The following is a 26910-nucleotide window of genomic DNA, read 5'->3' on the forward strand; positions in this document are numbered from 1 at the left end:
TGTGAAATGAATACTTTTGAAATTTTTTGAATTTTTCTATTACCTCTATGTCAAATATCATTTAGTTTAAGTTTATGTAATTCTGTTTTCATCAATGTTTTATTCTAGAAGAGTTTTAGATATACAGAAAAAATTGCAAAGATAGTAGAGTTCCCGTATAACCCCCACACCCCTACTGTCTTCCATTAATCTGGTACATGTGCCACAACTAATGAACCGATATGACACACCATCATTAACCAAAGTCCACACTTTGTTCCGAGTTCCTTCGTGGCTACATCAGCCCCTTTTCTGTGCCAGCATCCCATCTGGGGCACCACATGACATTCAGCTGCCATCTCTCCTTAGGCTCCCCTTGGCTGTGACCGCTTCTCAGCCTTCCCTTGAATTTGATGACTTTGCCTGTTTAGAATAATACTGGTCAAGTATTTTGCATAATGTTCTTCAACTGGGATTTGCCTGTTTCTTTTCCCCTCATGATTACCCTGGGACTATGGCTTTTGATAGGAGGGCCACAGAGGTACAGGGCCACTCTCACCGCATCACATACGTGCTGTCAACATGGCTCAGCCCTGCGGTGCTGACCTGGGTCCCCTGGCTGGGGCAGTGTCTGTCAGCCTTCTCGGGTCTCAAGTGGCCCTGCCTGCCCCCACACTGTCATCTCTGGGAGGAAGGCGCTATGCACGTTATACTCCTAAAGGGTGAGCAGCTCTGCCACACCTCCCTGAAGGTGAAGTGCCTGCATATATTATATGGAATTGTGCTCCAAGGGAGATTTCTCTATTCTCCTCCATTTACTTATGTGTTCATGTATTTTTATCCAATCATTTAGTTATATAATACAGACTCATGGACATTTATTTTATACTTTAGGTTATATCCCAATACTACCTTTTATTTTTTCTCAAACTGTTCTAGCTTTGGCCACTGGGAGCTCTTTCCGTTGCTTCCTGCGGCCCCTTGCTACCCCCTCCAACTTCCCCACCCCCAAATATTGTGGCTTTTTTGTGCACTTCCCTCTACTTTGGCACTACAAGGTGCTATAGGTTCATCTTACCTGTTTCCTGCCCCAGCCATTTCTCCAAAGAAATAGAATCAGTCATTTCTCCAAAGCCCTGTAGGTTTGCTTTAATAAGCTTTGTCGGCCGGGACCACTGCAGCCTTCGGTTTAGGGCTGTTGCTTCCCCACCACCGAGGCATTACCCTCCTGACTGATATGCCCAGGTTCCCCCGCTTTGGCTGGTGGGACACCAACTATTCCTGCCTGCATGACCTCAGAGACCGTTCTGTCCGTTCCTTTCTGGGGGCCCTTTCCTCGGCGGCTGGTAGTTACCTCCCACAACGTGCTGACCGGCCCCGGCTGAGGACCAGAGGGCAGCCCTCGGCAAACCTGCAGAACTCACTCTCGAGGCAGCTGCACCTTCCCCAGTCCGCCCTGCGACCTCCGGCAGCCTCGGCCTCTCGGATCCCGAACACTATCTCCTCAACTCAGAGACGGCTGGGCTCTGTCCAGGTCCCGTTCCCTGTGCCGAGGCTGGGGACCCTCCCCGGCAGAGAGCTGGGAGAGCTGCAGGGCTCGCCATGGCTGTTGCCCCTCCGGGAGTACCATCCTACGCTGCTGTACGGCCAAAGTCAGAAAACCACCATTTCATGGATTCTGTCCAGACTTTTAGTTGTCTAAGGTGAGAAGGTAAGTTCAGTCCTTGTTACTCTATCTGAGCAGAAGTTCTGAAGTTCACCATATGAAGAGTCCCTTTAGGGGTGCGATCACCTTTCCCGGGTACTACACAGTCTTGTCAGCATCAGGAGTGGATCCTCTCCTGGACAAGTGAAGGGCCCAGCTTCAAGCACACAGAATCGCATGGCTAAGATAAGGGAGCAGGGCCAGTCTATCTACGTCACATCTGAGGCTGCTGGAGATAATATAAATAGGATGAAACTGCAAGGCTCTGGAAGCCAAAGTGCCTTCCTGTATCTGCTACCGGATGATCAGAAAGCTGCTGGGGGACCCAGGAATTCTCAGGATCAAGGGTCTGGGTAGGCCGGCAGAGGCCGAGGATTTTCAATGAACACAGCTTACGGCAGTGACGTGTGCACATCAAAGCAGCGTTAAGAGCCTGCAGGAGAATGATTGGTTTCATAAGCTGAGAAGTGATGGTTGATATGAATAATCACCAATAGCTTGAAAACTCACTCAGCTAACAAGGGCAGAAAGTGGCAAATCATGGCTAAAAATGCCCCCTGGGCTCTACTCAAAGCCTTCCCTACATCTCAACTCTATCAGAGGGAGTGGTGCATACACAAGCACCCTTATGGAACATAAATAGGGAACCATAATTTCCTTCTGGATCTCTCAACTTCACTGTCTTCAGGTCTTGCTAACCATACTTCCAGGACGGTGATGAAGGCTTTAATGATTTTCAAACAAATTTTTAATATCAGGACCTTACATCAAAGGAAAAAACCCTTTCCAGACTTAAGTGCCTCAGTCACCATAAATCAGAAAGACGACAAAGGGAGCTTGCTTCCAACAGCTCAATGTGTCCATCATCATCTCCCAAATGGCAGGTCGGCCTGCAATTTGCAACCAGAGCCATGAAGACAGCTCCGAGCCAGTTAATGTTGACACATGCTCCGCCCCCCTTCAACCAGAGCGGGGGCAGCTGCTACTGGGGCGGAAGAGCTGCTAAGGAGCAGCGTCCAGAGTTCTGCGCCCGCAGCTGTTTGTCCAGAAGTTTTGCATTCAGACCATGCATTTCACGCCATGGTCTGTTAAATTAAACTGAAGTACTTCACCCCCCCACCCCCACTTTCCACCCCATTCCCTTCAGGGTAACTGCTTGGAGTCATACTGTGAATTCCCACACCCTAGGAGATCGCAGGGCACACTGAAGCAGGCTGTCATGCAGGGACCTACTGATAAATGACCACAGCTGGCCAGTGACAGAGCCCCATGATCCCACATACTGATGGAGAGTGGAATTAGGCAATAAACAAACACATAAATCCAAATAAAGATTTAGGATCCAACTACAAGGAAATCCCACATATCCTGGGTGGATCTAAGGGACAGAAGTCTCTCACTCAGCTATGATGTCATATTCTACAGTGACTGCTGCTTACTTAAGGGACAACGTACAAACCCTTCTGCTCGGGCATTTTGCCACCACACCAGACTGCTCACTGATCTACAAACACACAGGGAACTTCCAGGCCTGCAGGTTTTCATTCTGCCCACAACATCGTCCCCACCTGCCCCACCTGTTCATTATTTAAGGTTCAGTTCCAGTCAGTGCTGCCACCCCTGGGAGGTGCTCCTGGACACCCTGACAGCAAGGAGATAATAAACAATGCCCTCTTCCCTGTGCTCGTACAGTGCTGAGTGCTCCCCTAATTAGAGCAGGTAACTGCTGCACCCCAAGTACCTGCTAAATGTTTGCAGGAATGTAAGGTGCCCCTGGCCAAACAAAGTGCCTGGGATGGGGCGGGGGCCCCATGAGGTGTGCGCTGGGGGGATGGACATGTGGAAGGAAGGGAGGAAGGAAGGAAGGAAAATCAGCTGCTCTGCACTGATTGTGTAGTGCTTCGGGATTTTCACAATAGATTTACTTACATGCCCTTCCCTGCCTCGGGAAGCCAGACCTTTCCTATTCCTAAGGAAGACACAAGTGTTTGCAAAGGTAAAACGAGCAGGCGTCTGATGCTGGGCCAAGTCCCGGACGAGACCTAAAGAGACCTAGATTCTCATCTTGGATGTCCTCCAAGGTGTTCTGGGTGACTCTGAGCAAGCCTGTGGGCCTGGACTGCAGGAAATTATCCAAATTACCCCCAATCCAGCGGTAAATGCCTATGCTTCTTCTAAGGTCATAATATGGGGAAACATGAACTAGCATCAAGGTTTTCTGATACTTAATATGTCATGAGAGGTCCTGGCGCCACTTCAAAGCTCACTTCTGAATTCACTTCATTCTCAAATACTGAACTTGCCTTTTCTAATCCAAGTATGACTAGAATAATGGCTGCTCCCCAAATGCTAATGTGAAGCTGCTCCTATGATTGAAACCTGCGTTGCTGGCACTGCTCAGGGTTGGCCCAAGCTGCTATCTGCAGACGAGGGCCATGGGAGACTGCACGGCACATGTGTTTCTTTCAGTACACACAGCAATCAAGTGGTGATATGAAGCAGGTCCCTAATAAAAGAAAGCTGCGAAAGGACATACAAAAGAATAAAAGTGAGTAAGAACAAGGGTACACTTACAGGTTTTGGGCTGATGGTATCTTTGTTAAAACAAAAAAGGAAGGTTTTGGTTTGTCAAGGCCCTCTGGAGAAAGCTAGGCTGTGTTTGTACAGTTGTATGACAGCATTGCTGACTGTGAGATGGAAACACTGCGGCTTCGTAACGGATGGAGAGCCTGGACGCTGCCTCCAACTCGCACAACAGCTTTGTGAACTGTATTCGGATCATTCCATGCAGCAACATTTGGCAAATCTCAAGCTGAAGAAACAGTAACAGAATTAATAGAGGAGTAGTAGGAGGCATATGCTGGATGCATTTCTCTGCCATAAATAAGTTAAAGGGTAGACCACTCAACAGTCTTCCTTCTTGGGAGCCTGTCAGTCGACGTAGCCTTGGGTTTAAAAGAACCTCTGGCTACTCCTAGGACTCAGGCAGGTGGGTAGTGCAGGCTGCCAGCCATGCCCAGGGCCCTGCCTGGCTCTAAGCAGTCTGTGCCACCTGGGATTGGGAGGAATCTGAAGTCCCGGGGCAGCGCTGGCCAAGTTTAACTCAGGAACTGTTGGCTGCCAGCCTACTGTGTGTGAGGGACACGATGGTGAGCCAGACACAGCCCCTGCCCTCAGAGAGCTTGCTGTCTACTGGAGACAGGTAGACAAAGGCGTCACTGCTGAGCAGGGGAGCCTATGACAATGACCATCGACAGAGAATAGGCTGCACCGTGTGCGTGAGGCTCAGAGGACGGCCTGAGCACGAGACTGGGAATAAGTAGAGGCGATGGAGACTGGAGGGGAAAGACGGGCAAAGTCCAAGGGGCACAGACGGGGAGGGGTAGAGCAACAAGCATGAGCGAAGCCTCAGGGGTGAGGTGTGTGGAGGGTGTTTAAGAAATGGGAGCACTCCTACTGGATTGAGCAGACACTGCCTAAGCAGGAAAACATGAGGAAACAACACTGAGAATGTGGTGGATGAGGACACCCTGACTCCCATGAGATGGTATCTGGGGTTGGGGGGCTTGAGGCGGTTAGGGCCACATGTGGTCAGGAGGGTACAGCCCCCATGACGGGATTAGTGCCCTACAGGCAGGTAGAGAGACCAGAGCTCACTCGCTCTCTCTGCCGAGTGAGGGAGCAGGAACAGGGCCCTCAGCAGAACCAGCCCCACTACTTCCTGATCCTGGCCCCCCAGACTCTAGAACAGTGAGAGAAAAGTGTTTGCTGTGTCAGCCCCAATAAGAGGTATTCTGTTATAGCAGGGAGGCCCCTAGGGCTGCCCTCTAGGAAGATGAGCTGGTCAACAACATTCAGGATGAGTTACTGTGAGGAAAAGGCAAAAGGACACTAGCTGGAGATGAAGGGAGGAGGAGCTGAAACACAGTGTAGGAAGAACTTGCCCCTGGCTGACAATCCAGGCAGAAGACAGGGATGCAAGCGAGCAGGAGGGATGGGAGGCAGGCATAGGGAGGGGGACGGTGATACAGAGGTCCCAGGCCCAGGTGACCCAGAGAGGGCTAAAGTCACTTAGATAAGAAGTCAGAAGGACAAATGAGTCCCATTTTATCCATATCTGATCCACGGTGCAGGCAGACTGTCCAGGCCTGTGTACCCAGCAGGCAACTGGCAACATGGGCCTGAGGTTCAGAGCAAAGTCAGCTGCACCAGAGAGTGATCCAGGAGCCATGAGAACAGGGCAGCAGCTGGCCCAGTGGGTGAGTGGGAGGCAGGGTACCCTCACATTTGGGGGATGTGGGGTTAGGGAAATCAGACACCAGAGAGGCAGGGAGCCAGCAGGGCCTGGAGGCCTGGCCAGCACACCCAGCGAGGGAGGAGAGGAGCTTAGGAAGGCAGTTCCCAAAAAGATGAGTCCACGCCTGCATCCCACGCGATTGCTCTGGCTTGTGTGCAATGTGATGATATAAAGATGGAGGGGGGCTGGCAAGAAGAGGGAGAAAGATGTTCCCCAGCGTGGCAAGAAAGAGGTCCTTGGCACTCCAATTTTAACCGGAGGGAAACACCTCCCACTCTTACTACTTGCCAGGCTAAATCAATTCTTGACTTCTTAGAAGAGATCAGTATTTCTTGGCATCCAAGGACCACTTTAAGGACATTTATCACACATATGGACTGATATTATTTGGTGATTTTTTAAAAGTCGAAGAAACACTGGGTAACAAAAATGAGACCATTTTTGGCTGCTACAGCAAGAACCGTTTCAGCAAAGGACCGGCACGGTTCAGGGATGGTGAGCTGAGACCACGGCTCCCCTTTCTGCCTGCTGTGCTCACACTGGGGCAGGTCAATAAGCTCTCCAATCCCCGCTTCCCTCAGTGGACGTGGGACAGCAGTCTGATCCACAGAGTGTTACGGGGTGAAGCTCCCAGACGGTATCTGTCACACAGTGAGTCTCAGAAATGTTAACTGCAACTATTATCCCCACTGTTGGTAGTACTATTTCTATTAGGATAAAAAGCCTAAAAGCAGTTACCATCATTTGGTGGCTTTGTTAGGCAGTGATGTGTGTGGAGACCAGCGTGCGCTTCACGGCAAGGTTCCTCACTGGTGAGCACCTCCAGAAGCGGTCAGACGGTCAGTGCATGGGCAGCACACACTCAGGAGCTAGGAGGGCAAAGGCCTGACCTGGGGGGAGGAAGAAGCTGTAGATTCCAGATCTAGTCTGTGACTGGCTTTGTTTCCACAGGGTCTTTCTTCACCTTTATCGTAGCCTTTGGACTTAGTTAGGGACTCCGAACTTTGTGCTTTTTGAGTCCCTTCTCACAGGGAAGAGAAACACAGGGAAGATGCAAATTTACAGAAATCAAGCCATTTGCACTGCAGTTCATTTTTTTTTTAATGAAATTTTGTCATCCCACCCTCCGAGTTGAAAAGTGTCATATTTCAGTGACAGTTTCAGCCATTCAAAATGCTGAGTGTCTCCGCATGATTTGTTGAGCCAGTCAGTCCTTGAAATCGCAGAGAAGCGCTGCCAGCATGGGCACTGTGGAAGTAAGTCTACTTCTTGCCTCCCTTCAAAACTCATGGCGGCTAATAAATAAAATTCCACTTATGTGAAGCCCAAGAACAAGCAAAACTCATCTGTGTAGAAGTGAGAGAGTGGCCGCCGCTGAGGTAGGTAAGGAGTGGGTGGCAAGAAAGGGCTGGGGGAGCTTTCTGGGGTAATGGAAGTGCTCTGTATCTTATGCTGGGTGGTGGTTACGTGGTATGTCCAATGGAGATCGGTGCATTTTATTGAATATAAATTATGTCTCAATAAAAAATTAATGTAAGTGAAAAAAAAAAAAGCTTGCAAGCACACTTCTCTTCTACAGCAAGAGCCTTGGTATAGGACAGGGCGGCGTGGAGCCCGGTCTCTCTGCGCTGCTGGGGAGCGTCTGGTCGGCCCTCCTCTAGGGACTGCCAGGGTACAGCCTCTTTCTTCTTACAGAAGCCGCCCTTCCCTCTGATCAGGCAGTGGTGCTATCAGTAAGGATCTGAACACACTCTGTCCAATCTGCAGCACGCCCAGGAGTAATCGCTACCGAACCTACAGAAGCTTGGGTTTGAGAACACAGTACCACAGAAGGCTACCCAGTACTTCATCCGCCCGCCCAGCCTGTGGAGCGGTGAACCCTGTGGCTTCAGCAGAAGCAGAACGTCTGCTAACACACTGGAGAGTGGAGTTGCTCTTCACAGTGGACACACCCAGATCACGAGGCCTCCTGCGCTGCAACTTAGCAGAGGAATTGTCAGTAGCTCACTCTGCTTTTGCTCTGAGCATAATGTCTAGTTGAAACATACGGATTTCCTAACATTTAACAGTGTGGACTTAAAAACATACAATTTCATGTTTTGAAAACCTCATGTTTTTGAAATACTTGCTGTTTACTTTATGGTTATTTGACTGTAATTTGTATAAACTTTTGCAATAGGAGTGATACTGCTACAGTTCTGGTCACTTCTCTACTTTTAATGACAAACTTTATTACTTCTGTATCAAAAACACTATTATTTTGGTTTATTCTAGAAAAAACTCAGTAAGCTTATAAAGATTGCTGTTCTTTATGTTAATAATAGTATTAGTAATAATAATAATAATTATATTATTGATATACAGATACCACACAGTATGTACATCAACATTCTACATATATGAACTTGTTTATTCCTCAAAACAACTCTGAGGTAAATTCTACTATTATCTCCGTTTACACAGAAGGATACTGACAATCCACAATGACATTAGAAACCTGTTGACTATTACTATTTGCATTGATTTGAGTTCTAGGATTTGCATAGTATTTTCCCTTGTTCTGGACTTCAATGAGTCATTTTGAACCACTGATCCAACCACTAATGAAAAAAGCAAATTTAGCATATGTAAATATTAACATGTAAATGAGACAAAAATACATTTGCAGATAATTACACACTTTTAACTGACTGTTAGCTGAGAATTAACCGAGACAGTCTTTGTAGCATATGTTAAATATTTAATACCTCCTATTACTGTGACTTATTAAGAAAAAAATCTGACAAGTGTTAACATTTTTTAAAAACTCTGATCATCCCCACCAATCACAGAAAGAACCCAGCACTATTTCTAGCCCACCAAAGGGAGGGGACATGTGATTGGCCAGCGAAGTGAGTGGGTGGGGGGAGAGCTGGATCTGAGGCAGATTAGGAGGCACACACTGAGAAGGCACAGAGGGTCTGGAGGATCCTGAGGGAAGGGGAAGCCAGTGGCCTGTGCCTGCGTAGCATCTCCTGGGGGTGGCAGGACCTCTCTGGGAGAGCTTGGGGGTAGAGGGTGGAAGGACCATCAAAAGCTGAAGCTTCTAGAGTTCTTGTGCCTGGCTTTGCATAGAAGCAGTGGACCCGACTGCCTTCAAGGGACTCCAGGCCTGGATGAGGAGTACAGCACGGCATGACCAGGGTTGTGGCTTGAGATTGCTCTTCCCCAAATTCTCAAGGCCTTCAGCCAACCTGGTGCAGTGGAGGGAAGCAGGAGTGCCGTGGGGTATGATACAGATTAAATAAAACTTGGACAAATAAAGGAAGGGGCCATTCTCACATCCAGAGTCATGGGATGAAATGTATACCTGCTCTAAAAATTATTGTTAAGAATAAATGGGATATCTGCAAAAGTCTCAATTGATCTTATATTTTGCATTTCCTCTAAAACTGTCAATTGCCAATAGACCCACCGGAGGCCACAAAACTAATTTTGCAAAAAAAAAGTACTTGATCTTAAGCAACATGAGGATGGAGACCTTTCAGCACCTGCAGATAGTAAGCATACAACAAAAATGTGTTGAACTGAACTGATGTTGTTTGATTATATAGTGAATTTATGCCTTCAGCATCTGAAAATCTTCCATCTCAAGGGCTACCAGAGGCTCATCATTCTTTGGAACTGTAACATTTAATCCATAAGCTATGACAGTTACATTTGTTTTTAATGATTGTCTGAATTTTTATTCAATAAGAATTTAAGGGAAAATAATTTATTCCTGTGTAATTTCCTTCCTTACATTTCCTTCTTTCTTTCTTTTTCTTTCTTCTGTTTTTAAACTTTGCCTGTAGAGCTTTTAAGTTTGAGAAGACTTCATTTCACTTTGAAGCAGAAGGAGCTCAAAAATATTGAAAAGCCAATATCTATAAAACCAAACTCGTACATGTGAAAGTTCTTCCAAAGTCCCTCTGTGGAATTTGCTGATGTTCCCAAGGAGTGACTCTGAGGACAGTGACATTCCAGAGGGCACAGCAGAGAGAAGCCTGGCTGGGCCTTCCTGAACTGCCAGGACGCTCCATGGAGCCATCCAGCCTGGGCCTCCCACCCTCATCATCTCAGCCCCCAGTGTCTGGGGCCATGGCAGTGCAATGAAGGGAAGGGAAAACCAATACACATTTGTCAAAAATCTTAATTAATTAAAATCCAAGTAGCCAATATCCTTGGACAAGCTTTATTTTGCTTTCCTATTTCACTTTTAGAACATGGTAGACCGAGTATTTGTTTTTAAACAAATAAAACAAAAACTTCCTAAATATGGCTTAGAGATCGTCCAACTTCAGCCCAGAACTCCTACACTTTCTAAAGTTACAGTAAGAATTGGCCTACACAAACTCATTAAATTAGTGACTTGCCTTTCCACCAAGTTCTAAGAATATTTGTGATCACAGTCTCTTACAAAAACATTTCAATTATCAAAGAGAGATTAAAGCTAAATTTTATCTACTCTACTTATCAAGGCAGAGATATACATATAACTATACTAAAATAAACAATAGGAATAGCAACTAAAAGGGTTTTCTGTATTCTGATTATTAAAAATATTGAACTAATCAGAACATACATTTCATGGAACATTTAAATTAATTGAGGCTGATCAAAATAGATGTTATTACCTCTACAGGCATTGCCCCTCCAAAAGTTTCTTTTTTTCACTATTAAAGAAAAATGCTACTAGAAATCTGATTGAATGTATCCTTTACTAAAAGAACACTCCCAAATATTTCACCTTCTGGTATCCCAATTAAAAAATATAAACACAATTTCCAACAGGGAGAAAAAATGTTAATTTTTTTCTTGCTATTCATTTGCTTACTCTTAATGAAATATTTAAAAGGATATGTACACCAATGGCTTTCAAAAGTCCCAGATTTTTGGATACATTTTATAAGTTATACCAAACACCTAATTTGGGGGGATGTTAAGAACAATAGAACAACAAAATAGAATTCAAAAAAAGGCTGGACTAGGTTAAGAAAGTAGGCAATAAGAATTTGAAAGTGGGTAAGAACTCGTATATACACGTATTGCTGTATATGTGTATATATGACATGTGTAAAATAGACAAACAGCCCATCTATTTTCTACCTACATTACTGCTCCCAAGACCTACTTTAATATTTACTGTATGTGTTAATAAAAACGAGTAATGAAAAGAACTGTGCTCAATCACATGTCATGAGTAACCATTAAGCATAAAATAACTTCCTAATAAAAAGTTCTTATTAGAACACACTGAGAATTTGAATTAGCCTTTTTATTTACTAATATTATCTTAAGGCTGACATAAAGTTGACTGCTTCCTGCTTTTAATTTATTTCACTTAATGATTATTTCTTCATTTCTATTGTTCTTTTAGGAATGAAGCCAAAGAAAATGAAAAACAAAAGCACTGCCAGCACTGTGATCATTAGTTCTTGTTTCCAGCACTTAAAAATAACTGTTGGTGAGAGAACCTGTTTTTCTAGTTTCTGAAGTGTCATTAGCGCCCTCTATTCTGCACCTGCCTGAAGGTGCTGCCATCTGCGATGCCCCTGGCTGCAGTAAGAGCCTAATATGAAGGCCGGAGTGCACGCTTCCGCGTTCAGTCATGCTTCGTATTCACACTGAGATAACATGAACCTTCTCGGCATGCTTCCCCAGTTGACATGTGCTCTGTGCCTCCAGGCTGTGCAGAGCCCGGGCATGCAAAGAGCACAGATCTGAGGCCAATGTGCCACAGCAGCCAGGAGACAGGTGACTTATGGCAGCAAAGGCAGATACCACTAACACCGGGTTTCCTCTTTTTGACCAATGGCCTTTCCAGAGAGAGGCACATGCTGGGCTCTAACTCTCCAAGGGCTGCAGAGCCCAGGTAATCCTGATGAATTAGAGTACCTGGCGTCTCTGAATGCCGGGGCCCGCAGAGATTGCAAACTCATCACACACCGGCAGTCCATTTGTCTGCCCAACAAATCCCATGGATCCTCTGAGCTCCACGCTAGGCTTTTCACACCCTGAGTCTTATTTAATGTTTACATGAAAAAAGCAACTGCTGCTTGCTTTGTTTGTACAAGTCTTGTTGAAAATTAACACCTTGCTCAAATAAAAGCATAAAGGAAATTATTTATCCTCTTCCAAGGCCATTTGGGAAAGAAAACAATATGCTCATAAGCAATGTTCTAGGACAGGTGCTGTGGGGACAGGGACATGCTCCCCACAAAGGCCGGATGTTACAGGACCTGCTCTGAGCAGCCAGAACCCTTGTAAATGTCCGTGTGTCTGACATCCTCAATTCATTAGGAAAGGTATCAAAGAGGTCGAGATCTTTACTTGATATTATCTCCAAAGCCAGGTGTCTCTCAAATATGTGTCACTGATCACAAGTTAAGTGAGTTCAAGCAATGAAAATATTAAAAGCAGATTATTACGGCTATTGCTACACACATAATTTTGTAAAGGCCCCTCCATTTATAACCCTCAAAGTTATGTAAACAAAATCAAACACATTCTTCTCACTGCCTACCATATTTTTGATGTTTAATACAGAAAAAAAAACAAAAAAGAAGACATGGTAACATAGTGAGGTGTCCTTACTCTGTCATCTGGGGAATCAAGTTTTAAATTCTATTAATCAGGAAAATATTTTAAATGTACCATTTAGTAAATGAATGTATTTGGATCTCCATGACTTGTAGTCATGGCATTTTTAAAGCAAAATTTAGATGTGGTGGCCCTAAGCCCTCCCCAGTCATTAGAGGAGACACATACACTGCCTGGTGATTTCTGGTAAAAGATTAAAACTGTACTTTCTGTAAGTGTGGAGTGCATTTGGGACTGGAGGTCAGTCAGCTGTTGCGGAAATGGCACTGGGAAAGCGTTGAGGGTGGCTAGGAATGGCACTTGGGTTCCCGTACATGATGGTTCTCAAACTCTGCTGCAAGACAAAATCACCTGGGAGCTTTTAAGAGTCTGGGTGCACAGTTTCAATCCAGACCTGGAAACTGGGTATGGGCAATGTTTTAAGGCACCCCAGCTAATTTGAAGATGCTGACAAATTTGAGAGCCAGTGCTATGGATGCATGCTGTTCAAATTTTACTATGCACACAACTCCCCTGGGTTTTGTGTTAAGATGCTGATTCTGATTCAGTAGGTCTGAGGTGGGGCCTGAGAGGTTGCATCTAACAGGACCGTGGTGACACTGCTGCTGGCTCATGGAATATTTAAATAGCAAAGCCGCAGACAATGGGAAACCACCAAACATTTCTGTGTGAGAGGGTGATGTAATCAAAGCTGAGCTTCAAGTGTCCCGTTAGCATCAGCAGATTTAAAGGGAGGGACTGAGACAGGAGACCAGCAGGGCAGGTATTCAATGAGACGAAGGGACGGGCTAGAGAAGGCTGAGGAGTCCTGGTGGCGGAAGCAGCAGCCACCCAATTTTTTCTGTTGTAGGGCCTTGTAAAAGCCCCACTAGAATCTGAAGGACGCTGTGCTACTACAGTCTACTCTGGGATACGATTCCTCCCCGCAGTCAGAGAAACTGGATAGCACCACGTGGGTGTGAATGCCGGTGCCTCTGACCTCTCCTTATGGACAGGACTTCTTGACTCCCCATCACTTCTCCTCTCCTTCCAGGCAGGTGTGGGGGTTACCGTGTCTGCCCCCAGGCAGTTGGGAGGGCCCACAACTGGCTCTGGGCAGGTAGAGTGGGCCAAGCCTGCACTGACCACCGCTCACCCTTCCCTCCCTGCAACCTGGCTTCTGGTAACAACTGAGAGTGAGAGCCCAGTCCCAGTGTAAGAATGATCTGGACGAGCCCGTGGACAGGCAGATGGAGTGACCACTACACTTTTACCGGGCTAAGTGGCAGAGGTTTTCAGGCTGTCGCTGCAACACTGGCCTGGCCACTCCCTACGGACTGATACACTGACCAAGTGCCTTCACTCCCATGGCCCAGCCCGAGGGACCCGGCAGAGGTGACAGGAGGCTCCTGGTGGCCTGGTAAGCCTGCTAATGAACTTCCCAGGTCCCATTTAGGATGGGGATGTTTCTTAGAAACCCTGGTTCTAATGACTCTCGTAACCCACAGGACTACTGGGGAGATCTCACAAGGCCCCACAGCTCAGAAGGGGTTCCTAAGCTCCTGAAGCTCTCCTTGTAAATAAGATGTTTAGGAAATGTGTTCTCAGCTATGGTGTTTTATCTTTCTTCACTTGTTCCTCCATATCATGGCTACAGAGAATCAAACATAATTATTTGGCCTTCACCTCTGTTCTCTACATCAGTCCAGACCCCCTCAAAGCCAGTTTTCTACAGCCAGTTTTAACTAAAGAGCATGACACAAATCTATTGCTGAGAAGATTCAAATAATATTAGATGATACTTTAATTTAAAAACAACAGTTATTTTTTTAATTAAAGTATCATCTAACTGTTGTTTTTAAATTGAGGATTTAGTTTGATACTCTTCTTGGACCTCTCACTTCACACCAAACCAAAGACAGCTCAGAGGGCTCTAATGTCACTCAGCTAAACTTCACCCTGAAATTAGATATTTGAAGTCTGCAAATGAATGTAAAACAGGTTCTGTGGGAACACAGTATTGAAATAATGACCTAAAGCCATTTCAAAGGCGAATCGTTGATTTTAGTTGTATCTCATAATTTTTTTTAAAATTTTGGTATCATTAATGTACAATTACATGATATCTCATAATTTTATCTTTGTTTATTGGAAGTCATCTCTCTCTCAAGTGAATAATGAGTAGTGTCCTAGGAAAATATTCTACTTGTATCAGATGCTATCAGGAAGTGAGGAAATACTGCACTGGATACTTGATAATTATTTTTTAATTAAATTAATGAAAAAAACGGACCCAAATCTCTCATTTGTAAAATGGAGTTAGATGTCTTTGTATCTTCAAAGTTGTGTGCAATACTGGCTTAGGATTCCCTTCAGTCTGCGATGTGAACCTATCGTGGCTGGAAATTCAAGTACTTTTCAAAGAATGCTTGTAGTTCTTTTCCCAGACCCTCATACACCCTCCAATTCTCCATCTATCAGTCTGTCTCCTTTACCCCTTAATTTAAAAACCATTTCAAAAGTCATTCTAATCAATCATCAATTCAGCCATTAATCTGCTTTCTTTGCATAGACATAATCTTCTAATTGTCTAATCTGTGTCTAAATTTATAGCCCATTAAAAATAAAACCCATGTGACTACATCAAACTAAACAGCTTCTGTACAGTAAGGACATCATCAGCAGAACAGAAAGGCATCCTACAGTATGGGAGAATATGTTCGTAAATGACTTATCTGATAAGGGGTTAACATCCAAAATATATAAAGAGCTCACATGCCTCAACACTCAAAAAACAAATAACCCAATTAAAAAATGGGCAGAGGATCTGAAGAGACATATCTTCAAAGAAGAAATTTCAGATGGCCAACCTGCATATGAAAAGATGCTCCACATCACTAATCATCAGGGAAATGCAAATTAAAACCACAATGAGATATCACTAGTTGGGATGGCCAACATCCAAAAGATAAGGAACAACAAATGCTGGTGAGGATGCAGAGTAAGGGGAACCCTCCTACCCAGTTGGTGGGAATGTAAACTAGTTCAACCATTGTGAAAAGTAATATGGAGGTTCCTCAAAAAACTGAAAATAGAAATACCATTTGACCCAGGAATTCCACTTCTAAGAATTTACTCAAAGAAAACAAGTTATCAGATTCAAAAAGACATATGCACCCCAATGTTTATTGCAGCACTATTTATAATAGCCAAGATACGGAAGCAACCTAAGTGCCCATCAGTAAATGAATGGATAAAGAGGCAGTACATATACACAATGGAATACTATTCAGCCATAAGAAGAAAACAAATCCTACTATTTGCAACAACATGGATGGAGCTTGAGGGTATTATGCTCAGTGAAATAAGCCAGGCGGAGAAAGACAAGTACCAAATGACTTCCCTCATTTGTGGAGTATAACAACAAAGCAAACCTGAAGGAACAAAACAGCAGCAGACTCACAAACTTCAAGAAGGGATTAGAAGTTACCAAAGGGAAGGGATTTGAGAGGATGGGTGGGGAGGGAGGGAGAAGGAGATTACAGGATATTATAATTAGCACTCACAATATAGGTAGGTCATGGGCAAGGCAGTACAGCATGGAGAAGACAAGTAGTGACTCTACAGCATCTTACTACACTGATAGTGACTGCAATGGGGTGGGGGTGGGGACTTGATAATATGGGTGAATGTTGAAACCACAATGTTGCTCATGTGAAAGCTTTGTAAGATTGTATATCAATGACATCTTAATTAAAAAAAAATAAGGCCCATCTTAGCTAATTTTTTTCTTTGAACTTACTGGTATTTTCCAAATTTTGTGAATGTATATGTCACTTTGTTAAAAAGGAAAAAAGGCATTAAAATACAAGGAATTGGATAACATCTCAGAAAGAGTTCTCTAAAAAATATTTTTTTTCCTATTTCTGCTAGGCTGGAAAACTCATCTAGCCAGAGGCACTCATTCCCAAGAGATTCTAGCTGGTTCTGCTAAAATTTGTTATTGCCTTTATTGTTTATTAAGTTGCTGCTATCTGTTCTCTATGGTTGGGTAAGTGCTATTTGCCAAAATTGAGATGATCCACTTATATAGCTGCTTCTGGCAAATGAGGCTCTAATAAATTAATGTCTTCCATACTAAATTAAAAAAATAATAATTGTTTTATTATAAAAATAATATATGTTCATAGTAAAACTTTTTAATTATACAGAAGGGGGCATGAACAAAATAGACAATATCCACAATTCCAGTGCCTTGTCACAGAGATAAGAATTTCCTTTGTATCTTTTTAGGTATTTCCTATGTACAAAAAATGTTATATTAATAAAAGCAGAAAATAGGATAATAATGTAGAGAATGTTGTACAGCTTGGTTCTTTCAACATATCTTGGACATGTTTTTTTACTGATGGATATTATTCTTTAGAACGACTACTAGTATTGCACAGTATGAATGTTCTATAATTTATTTAATGAGTCTTGTATTGAAGAACAGTTTTTTGGCATTATGTGAAACACTGCAATGAACATTCTGGCACACACCTTGAATATCCATATTAAGGTATTTGTGGGATACTCAGAAGCGACTGGTGGTTACCATAGGGGATGAGTTGGGGTAGGTGGGTGATATAGGTGAAGAGAATGAAGAGGCACAGAATCTCAATCATAATATAAATTAGTCACAGGGATCAAAGTACAGCATAGATGATATAGTCAATAGTTCTGTAACATCTTTCTATGTTGACAGATAGTAACCACATTAGTTGGGGCGAGCATTTAATAATGTATGTAACTGCTGAATCACTGTGTTGTATACTTGAAACCAATATTGTATGTTAACTATACTTAAATGAAAAAATATCAGAAAAAAGATATTGGTGGGATAAATTCTGGGTCAAATGATATGTGTATTTTCAATTTTAATGTTTATCATAAAAGCACCTTCCAGAAGAATTGTACCAATTTGCACTTCCACAAATAATGAAGATGGACAGTACCTGCTATCCTAAACATTTGACAACACTGTGTATTATCAACTTTTAATGTGTTTGCCAATCCAACAGCTGAAAAAGTAGAACTTGCAATTATTAATTTGTACTTCTTTAGTCCTGAGAGAGGCAGAGCACCCTTTCCCACGTTTACCTGCAGTCTGTATTTCTCACCTTCACTGATGGATATGAGCGCTTTGCTACCGTAAGAAAACTGGTCTTTTATTATGGCATGGCAATTGTTCCTCCCCACCCCCTTGCTTTGTTATAGGGCCTTGATCCAATGGGTACATGCTATTGAGCAGAAGCTTTAAATTTTTATGTGGATAAACTCATCACTCTTTTCCTTTATGGCTTCTCAGTTTCCTATTAGGTTTATTTTTCTTAAAAAAGGAAGAACTGCTTCTAAGTTAATCTCTATAAACAGCTGAAAACACTTGGAGAGGCTGGCTCCATTACTTACATACAGTGAGATCTTCTACAAATTACTCATTCTCATTTATAAAATTAGGATAATAAAAGCTATCTCCAAGGAGTATTGTGAAGACAAAATAAAATAATGTAGCTATGACTCGGGGAACAGTAAGCACACAGGAAGTATTCAATAAACGGTAGCTTTGCTTCCCCTAGATTTTAGACGTCATCATCACTTAACAGCTCCAGTGACTGAGTAATAGACCTGCGGTGAATCCACATGTACCTGGAGGCAGAGGAAAGCTTGGGAATCACAGCACACCGCCCACGGACCCAAGTGCCTGGCTTGCCTGTGGCACTGCCATCAGGGCTTCTGTGTGACACCCCATGAAGCAGCATACATTCTTAACACAGTCCTTAGAGCACCTTGGGATCTAAGAGATTTTTTGATCATTTTTTAGGAGAGGCTCAGGGCAAATACATATGATGGCTACACAGGCACACAGCTTTTAGGTGAGCATAATGTCTCTACCTTAACTTTCATGAGAATGAAAAGAAGAAATTGCTCCAGAGCAAAGAACAGAATTAAAACAAGAAGTGAAAAGTGTAAAACTTACATAGCATTTCACCTAGTCCTATCCCATGAAATGAGAATTCTTAAGCACTACACACATGGGCCATCTCCTTTACAATATGAAGAGAAGCATGTGCGGACATCTAAATGAAGGTATATGCTGTGTATTCACACTCAGACTCTTACCTGGTTTTATTTTTTCATGGCTAAATAGATCAAGAAGATGAAAAATAAAAATTTCTTCAAAGAATTCAATTACCTAAAAAACTTCTTACTTTAACAGAACACAGAGTCAAATCTTAAGCAGTTTGTATATGAAGGAATCTACTTTTCCCACACATGCTGATCACTGCTGATCACTTTAACATCACTATGACTCAAGAGAAAGAGCTTCGATCTAAGGTGCCATGACGTAACTGTTCAGAGTGGCAGCAGCTCTCTTGGTTGAGTTTTAATTTTGAAGTATTTAGGAAATACACAGAATGGTGATCCATTGTTAACTTAGCACTCAGATCTGCCATTCAGGCACGAGGCTTAGCATACACTGATATTAGCACCTGCAAGAAAGACTACAGGATTACTCATATTCCTATAAACACATTTTCAGATGTGTTTTTAGCCAGAGAACCCAAGTCATTCATTTCCTATAAAAACCTCCACGTGGAGGGTGGCAAAATCTTTTCTCAAATACGGCAACAATGGTATCTTCCATCCTCTCCACTCTTCTTCCAACGTGACCGTAACAATTCTCCTTTTGAGAGGTGTAGACTATGTCTTCTTTTGAAAACAGATGTGATGCTATGTGATTTCCAAGGCTAGGTTACAGAAACATGGCAGCTTTCAAAGGCTCTCTGGAACACTTGCTCTTGGAGCCATTAGCCACCATGTAAGGGGTCTAAAGGTTCAGAGGCCACTGTGGTAAGGCAGCTCGGGCCACATGGAGCGGCTCTGTGTTCTCAGCCCAAATCCTAGCAAGTCCTAGTCTACATCTGCTGCCCGACTGGTGAGTGAGGACGCCTCGCTCCACCCACTGTCAAGCCACTCCTGGCCTCAGTCATCCCAGACAAGGCCACAACATCACAGACCAGACCCAAGGATGCATGAGTGTGATACAATCAGGGCTTTAGGTCACAAAGTTTTGCGGCACTCTGTTACACAGCAACAGATACCTAGATTTTTATTGTAGGTTTATTTGAAAACAATTCTATGTGTATTTGAAAACAGGCTATCTTGCGACTGCTGAGGATAAATGATTCCCCAAAGCTCTGTAAAACTTCCCAGGAACAATGTGAACAGATTAGCCACCTTGCCCATTAATATCCTGCTAAACAGCCCCACATGGGGAAGCAGTCATTCATCTTTTACTCCCCACATAAAAGCCAGTTGGTAGATCCCCTATAAATCATCAGGCTGCTCCAAGATTAGTGGTAAAGGGGCAATTCTAGTGAGCATTCTCCAAAAAGAAAAGAAAATATTTAGATCATCTTGCTCTTCAAGTGCCACATTTCTCTTTCACTGGTTGCAGCTGACAACATTTGACATTTGTCCCTGTAGCTGTTTAAGCTTAAAATCATTTATCTGAGAACACTGAAGATGAATGCCAGACTGGATATGATATGTGTAAAAGTAAACTAATAAGATGTTATCATGACCAGAGTATAATAATAACTTATTGTTAATATTTATTTTGCAAAACAGATGAGGTACGAATTCTCCCATATAGAGTATAAAATAAAACTCAGGATGGGAAACAGGAAATACAGTATTACTTAACCTGATTTATAAGGATCCTCATTTCTGGTGGCAAAAAAGGAGGGAGGGTAGAACAGAGAGCTAGAGGATGACCCTGTGAAGCCTGGGGGGTGGGGGTCAGCAGCAATCTGGTAGGCCTGGCGATGGTCCACTGACTCAGTCTTTATAACACATTCTAAATATCTGGACCAACATACAAGGTATGAATGCAAAATAGCTACACACATCATATCCCAAGTTTTCATATGGCATAAATTAAATATATTAGTATAGATGTTGTCATGTCAGCATCCATTACAGTAGATTTTGGTGTACAACATTATGAAAGTAACTTGGCATTTCCCTGCCTAGTGCTGGTTAGCAGTAGACAAAATTAACTTCCTAACCATTAAGCATTACATTTTTTAAGCCTGTTTGCTTCTGCATGTACATTTTACCTCCATCTAAGGTCTTCAAAAGATCTCATTAAAGTAAATTCTGAACATGACTTCATAGTGCCCGGCTCAGGGTATGGTACGTACCGAGTGAGCACTTAACCAATAAATTTTTGATGGCTACAAAAGGAAACCTGAGGCCAAAAGAGTTTACATGGCTTGCCAAAGGATACACCCATGACTACTTGTTATTTTAACAGCTGAAGTTGAGATTGGTTTTAAACAGTATAAAAGGTCCATGGAAACAAAGATTGTTATTACCAACAATATCAAGCCTGTATGGTGTCTGCAGACACGTACTGAATACCCACAACAGCCCAGGCACCGTGTTGGTGATGTAAGAGAAACACAGGAATCTCCTTGTTCATGGGCCTTCCCTAGGATGCTTCTGGAGTACAAATTCAGCCCAGGGGTCATTGTCACCGTGTCACATGGGAATCCTAAGGCAGTAGACAGGAATCTGAGTATCTGCTGGGTGGTGCTATGGGCCCTGTACTCTAGTCTTCCAGTCTAATTAATATCCTTCACGTATTGTCTCCATTTTTCTGACTAGGTTAAGATTTTCTCATCTGAAAATACGGGAAAATACTGTCAAGTCAAGCAGACAAGAACAGGAAGAGACCCACTATGAGCCTCTTCCAGGAAGGCTTTGCCCGTGACCTCACTCTGGTGCTGGGCAAGGCTTGCAGAGGCCTGCAGAATGCTCCAATCACCATATCCAGCTCCCACAGCCAAAACCTCAGGCGCTTTACTCACTACAGGCAGAATCTAAAACACTTTAGCCGTCTAGAGAGTCTCTCCACAGAAGACTACAGGTCCCACAGCTCAAATTGCTCCACAAATACAGTTTTTCCCATTTTCTGTCCAGCAGGGTCAGACACGCCACAGGAAGTGTCATTCTTTGCACGGCACTCACATGTGAGGGTCAGCTGCCTCTGGACTAAAGTGGCTCCATTACACTGGTGATGTGCAGGGAGTCACAAAGCGGCCTACCTGTTTACCTCCACTGTCACAGTGTGGGCTGGCTGGAAGGGCTGGGCAGTATGCTTTTGAAGCCAGCCATGGAATCTGTAAACACAAATCGGTTCAGTACTTCGGTCAGGGGACAAGAGATGGAGAGGCTCAAAGGAAACCAAGGGGGAAATCTCAGCGCCTGTACCCTGCTCACGAATAATGAATCTTTTATGGAAAAGCAATTATATACACAAGGCAAAAAATCCTTTTCCCTGAAATGGCAGAAATGAAAAAACTATTGATTGGTTTTGACCCCAAACAATAGGACCACTTCCCTTCAGCCTGCATTTCGGGTGGGTCTGCGTCCTTCCTGATGAGCCACCCGCAGCCTTCCAGAGACCACACCGCAGGGCTGTGCACATACTGGCAGTCTTCTGAGGTGAGCTTCTCAATATCATGAATCTTCATGAATTCCATCGTGTTTTGGATGAAGGATTCTGGGTTTTTCACTTCAAGAAGAGAAATTTATAGAAGGAAATTGTTCTCTGGCTCCACTTAATTTTTTTTAATTGCTTTGGGAAAAGACTTACATATTTTTTTCTAGCTGGTGAGCTGGCAATTTGAATGACTTTAGAAGTTTAAATAGAGTACTAGGAGTGAAAAAGAAGCTTGTCTTAATAGAGTTCTTTCACAGATAAAATAGAATTAGGCTCCTGTTACCAAGAAAAACATCTAATGGCTTAGATTAGCTCCCTAAATTGTCCTTTCAAAATCTATTCTACTTCTCCACTCAATGTATAAGATGCCTCCTTTAGGTGTCAGGTACTGGGACTTTCAAGATGGTATTTAAGAGGGAGAAAGGAAGGAAGTTTCCTAATTAGGACTATTAAGCAGTGCTTGAAGGGGAGACGTTAGCTCCTTGTTGTGGCTTCTCATTTATATGACTGGCTGATCTAGGGTAAGGCTGATAGAAACGTCCCCTGGAAACAAAGCATAGCATTTGCTAGCACAGGAGAGAGGTGATAATGAAAATAAACGAACCACCTCAGGTGGTAGGAATCCTCAGAGAATGAAACATAAATTTAATTTTTTGGATACTCAGGAATTCATCAGAATACGCCTTTGCTTTGCTCTTGAAGGGCTCTTGCTAAGCCATTCATCTTGAGTGCTAGTGCACAGTGCCCGGCCTGTGGCGGGTGTGCAGCCAGTGCTGGTCGAGGGGCCGGGGGTAACAGAGCCAGCACATCCTCTGAGGCCCCGTGCTTCCACACACACTCTGGGGCACAACTCTCCACTGAACACTCACTGCGTAGTAGTGAGGTAACAATGACTACACCATTATGTATCTGAATTCAACTTCAAATGGTTTACAAAGCTCTGAACAGCAGGCTGCCCAGATAGACAGGAACGTGCAATTCTGAAAGGTGACATGATGTGCCTTAGATTCAACTTCCATTTTGTAGTAGAGGTGGACTAGACTCCAGTTTCCTGGCTGCTCAGCTGGAGGTATATCCACCATCCCATGAAACCCTTGTCCTGCCCTGATGGAATTCATGCAGCAGCTTCTAGACTGACCTAGGTCAGATCTAGGTAATTTTTCACCAAGAAATAATAGACCTAGTTCTACTCCCTCCTGGAAAATGTCATCACCATTCATCTGGTGACTCACCCCAGACCTAGGAGCTATCCCGTCTCCAGGCTCTTCCACATGCCCCACATTAGCACATCCTGTATGCTCTGCTTTCAGAACAGACCCTTCAGAATATACCACACCCACATCCACCCTCCGAGGCCAAGCCACCTTCACCTTGCATCTGGACTGTTGAACCTCTAGCTGGTCCCATTTCTCATCCTCTCTGATGGTCCATTCTCTGCCAAGAAGAGGTTAATCTACTCACAGTCCTTGAAACAAAAGTTCTGGTGTTGTGGCCCGCACAGTCTTATATTTCCCAGCCCCTGCCCACTTCTCTGAATTCATTTTGTCTCACAAGCATTAACAAACTCGTTCCTGCCTGAGGGCCTTTGCATGTTCTATTCCCTCTACCTCCCCCAGACTTTGCACGATTGCTCCTTCACAGACCTGCTTTCTCAGCAGGTCTTCCATATCCTCCTTAAAAATAACTTAGTGTTTTCCACTTTGCTCTCGATCTCTGTACTCTACTCTTTCCCACTGCAGGTAACACTACTTGAAATCGCACTGCCAATGGGCTTGTTTACTTGTTTAGTGTCTGTCCTGCCTGACAGCCCGGACACCCTATGAAGACAGAGCCCTGTTGTCTTGGTCCTTGTGTACTGCCCACACCTGAACTTAACCTGGCACATAGCAGGGCTCAGCATCTGTTGACTGCAAGTGTGAAAGAGTAACATGCAAAAGAGGGGAAGAAAAGCCAAATCTGGTTCACTGAGGATTAAATAGACATATTCAAGTCCAACAGAGAAGTTTTACATGGATCCAGTATGGAAAAGAATGGTATATATTAAGGGTCTCTTTAGACGCAGTCAACACTGTCCATCGTCACATCTTTGATGGTTAATTCTACTACCCCTACCTTACATTTCTTTAGAATTTCACATATAATACAACCACATATAAAAAATAAGTAAACAGGCCTAGCAACACTGTCTGGCGTATGTTGAGTGCCCAATCAACACTGATTGCTGAATTTAAAAAAATTTTATTACCTGCCATCAAATTAATTATTTTCATTTTTCCATGTTTCCTCTATTTCCTTTCAATACAAGCATATATTTTTACATTGTTCTAACCACATATAGTTATTAGTAAGTTTCCTGTTTTCCTTTTGTAACACTTTTTGGTATTGCAACCTAGTCTTTGTGATTCTTAATGACTAAGTAATATTCCATCAAGGTGATACACTGGTTACCTATCCATTCTTCACTTTGAGGCATTTGTACTAAAAGTTCACTAAAAGTGGAAATGCCACAGAAATCAAGCTAGTATCAGAAATATCCTTTTAACAGAACCAAAACCACCTTCTGACCAGGGCAAAGTAAAATTGCATGATAGTCTGTCACTCAGCAGCTTTAATTCTGACTCTTTATCACATTAGTTTATCAGAGCAAATTGCAGATTGTGGTCAGAAAGCTCCAAATCACTTTATAAATTATTTATGAGGGAATGATTTCAGCCATGGACCAAATGTAGCCAGCCTCAGAAAAAAGGCAGCAAAGGAGGGTGGGAGGAAGCCAGAGGAGGAGGAGGGGCAGGACAGCTGTAAGGAGCTGCGAAGAACTTAATAAAGGCACTGGTCAGAGCCTGCTTTATTTCTCTGATCTCTTGAGAAAACAGTCAGTAGTTTGTTAGCAGGCAAATCAGCCAAAGTCAGAGGGGGAAGAAAAGTTTGTATATCCTGGGGACTTCTCCATCTTGCACTGTTAAAATGCTTGATAAGCTGCAGTAGAGGAGTACAGTTTTCTTCTTTTTCCTCTTTAAATAATTTGCCACCCCCACCCCCACTGTATACAAGTGAAAATACTCATTCACTCAAACTGATTTGGGAAATATGGGAAAGCATAAAGAAGAAAATAAAAGACTTTTGCAAGTCACCTGTAGTCCCATGAACCAGAGATAACCACTGTTACAATTGTATCTGTCTTACTCTCCATTCTGCTTACACATATACTTATAAAATTAGAATTACAACACATACTCTTCTCTTTACCCTTTAAACTATTATATTGTGAATCTTATTTTTAATGTTTGTGCCGATTCTTTAAAATGTTTTAAATATGTGCAAAATAGTTCACTGTCCAGATGAGTAAAGCGGAATTTATTTGTTTCTTGATGGGTAACATTTAGGTTGTTTCCAAATTTTCACTCTTATAAATAATAATGCAGAACTCTTCAAACTCTTCTAAGATAAATTCCTTAGCACAGACTTTTGAAAGCAGAATTACGGGATCAAGGGTAGGGACACTTAGGATGATTCATTTAGCCAAAATACGTTCCTGGAGCTTTATACTCAGCCCAGCCTTGTATGAGAACAGCTATATCACTATTTTCTCATCAGAAGGAGATATTACTGTTTTTATGTTTTTAACTGTGGATGAAAAATGAAATCATTATTTTAAATTACATTTCTTTGATTAGTGGTGAGGCCGCATTCCTAAAATTTGTTTTCTGGCTACTATAAATTTAGATAAAATGTATACTCAACTATTTTTTATTGAATTGCCCAGTTTTCTACTACAACAAGAAACGTATTCAATGTTGTTTGAGCCATTTTGTAAAAGCCAAGAAAATTATATATATTTTAAGTGCAACTTTGCAAAAAAAAAAATGCATGGTAACAAGATTAGAAGGAAATACAGCCTAATGCTAACCATGTGCTATGGATTAAGTGGTGGATCTATGAGTACCTGTTGAATTCTCTAGAAGAAACATAATAAAAAGGTAATAGTACATCCCGTCTCACATATGCTGCCTGTGGCGATGATGGCAAGAAAGACAGGACAGATGTGTGTGAACCAGAGAGTAGCTGTGTGGGCAATACAGGGAGGGCTGCTTTTCTTTTTGATCCTAGTCTACCGTAATTCTCATTTAACCCTTTCCCTGGATCCACCCACCTCACTGCAGACAGAAATCCTTCTCTACAGAACCCCGTATGTAAACGATGGCAGGGGCTGTCTGGACAAGCTGGTGGACTGGATGACTTTGCATAACCCGTGGCTACTTTTACCATTGGAGCTACAGTCTTGCTTTCCTGGTTATGCGTCTCCCTGATGGAAGGGCATCCTTACTCGACGTCATGGACTGAAACGCACCTTGGCCTGCCTGCATTTACACAATGTCCCCGCACACACTAGGGCTCTGACCTCCCAGTTGTTTTCCATGAGCTCGTGGAGCCTTAGGATCAGAGCTGCACTGTGATGGCAGCCATCAGAGTGTGGCAATAAAGTTTCATTAGGCAGCAGAGAGAGATAATTGCTATTCGTCTATACCTGGATGCAGCGACTTCCACACTGGGTTAGAGGATGAACAACCCTTTAGAACAACTCAAACACCTTAATGAATTTCATTATGAAAAGTAAGGCCCTCAGGAATAGGGAAATTGAAACAGAGGATGCCAAGCCACTCCACACAGTTAAGTAGGTATCACCCTGCAGGAGGCTGTTACAAAGGGAACTGATTTGTGGGGGTTTCCTTGGGTCATGCCAGAGATGGGAATTTGGGGAAGACCAGGTACTCAAGG

General features: G+C 43.2%; 1 protein-coding gene across 8 annotated transcripts in view; it reads right to left on the bottom strand.

The window, feature by feature from the left end:
- The window catches only part of FARS2 (phenylalanyl-tRNA synthetase 2, mitochondrial), a 590279-nt gene that overhangs the window by 63881 nt on the left and 499488 nt on the right, over positions 1–26910 (bottom strand). The window contains exon 8 of one of the 8 annotated variants that reach the window (XR_008994479.1): positions 4259–4496. The exons of the other annotated variants lie outside the window; for them this stretch is intronic. The gene's annotated coding sequence lies outside the window, so the exon portion shown is untranslated. The remainder of the gene's footprint in view (positions 1–4258; positions 4497–26910) is intronic. 8 annotated transcript variants of the gene reach the window in all.

This window comes from Manis pentadactyla, chromosome 16 (genome assembly GCF_030020395.1).
Source record: "Manis pentadactyla isolate mManPen7 chromosome 16, mManPen7.hap1, whole genome shotgun sequence".
NCBI classification, from domain to species: Eukaryota; Metazoa; Chordata; class Mammalia; order Pholidota; family Manidae; genus Manis; species Manis pentadactyla.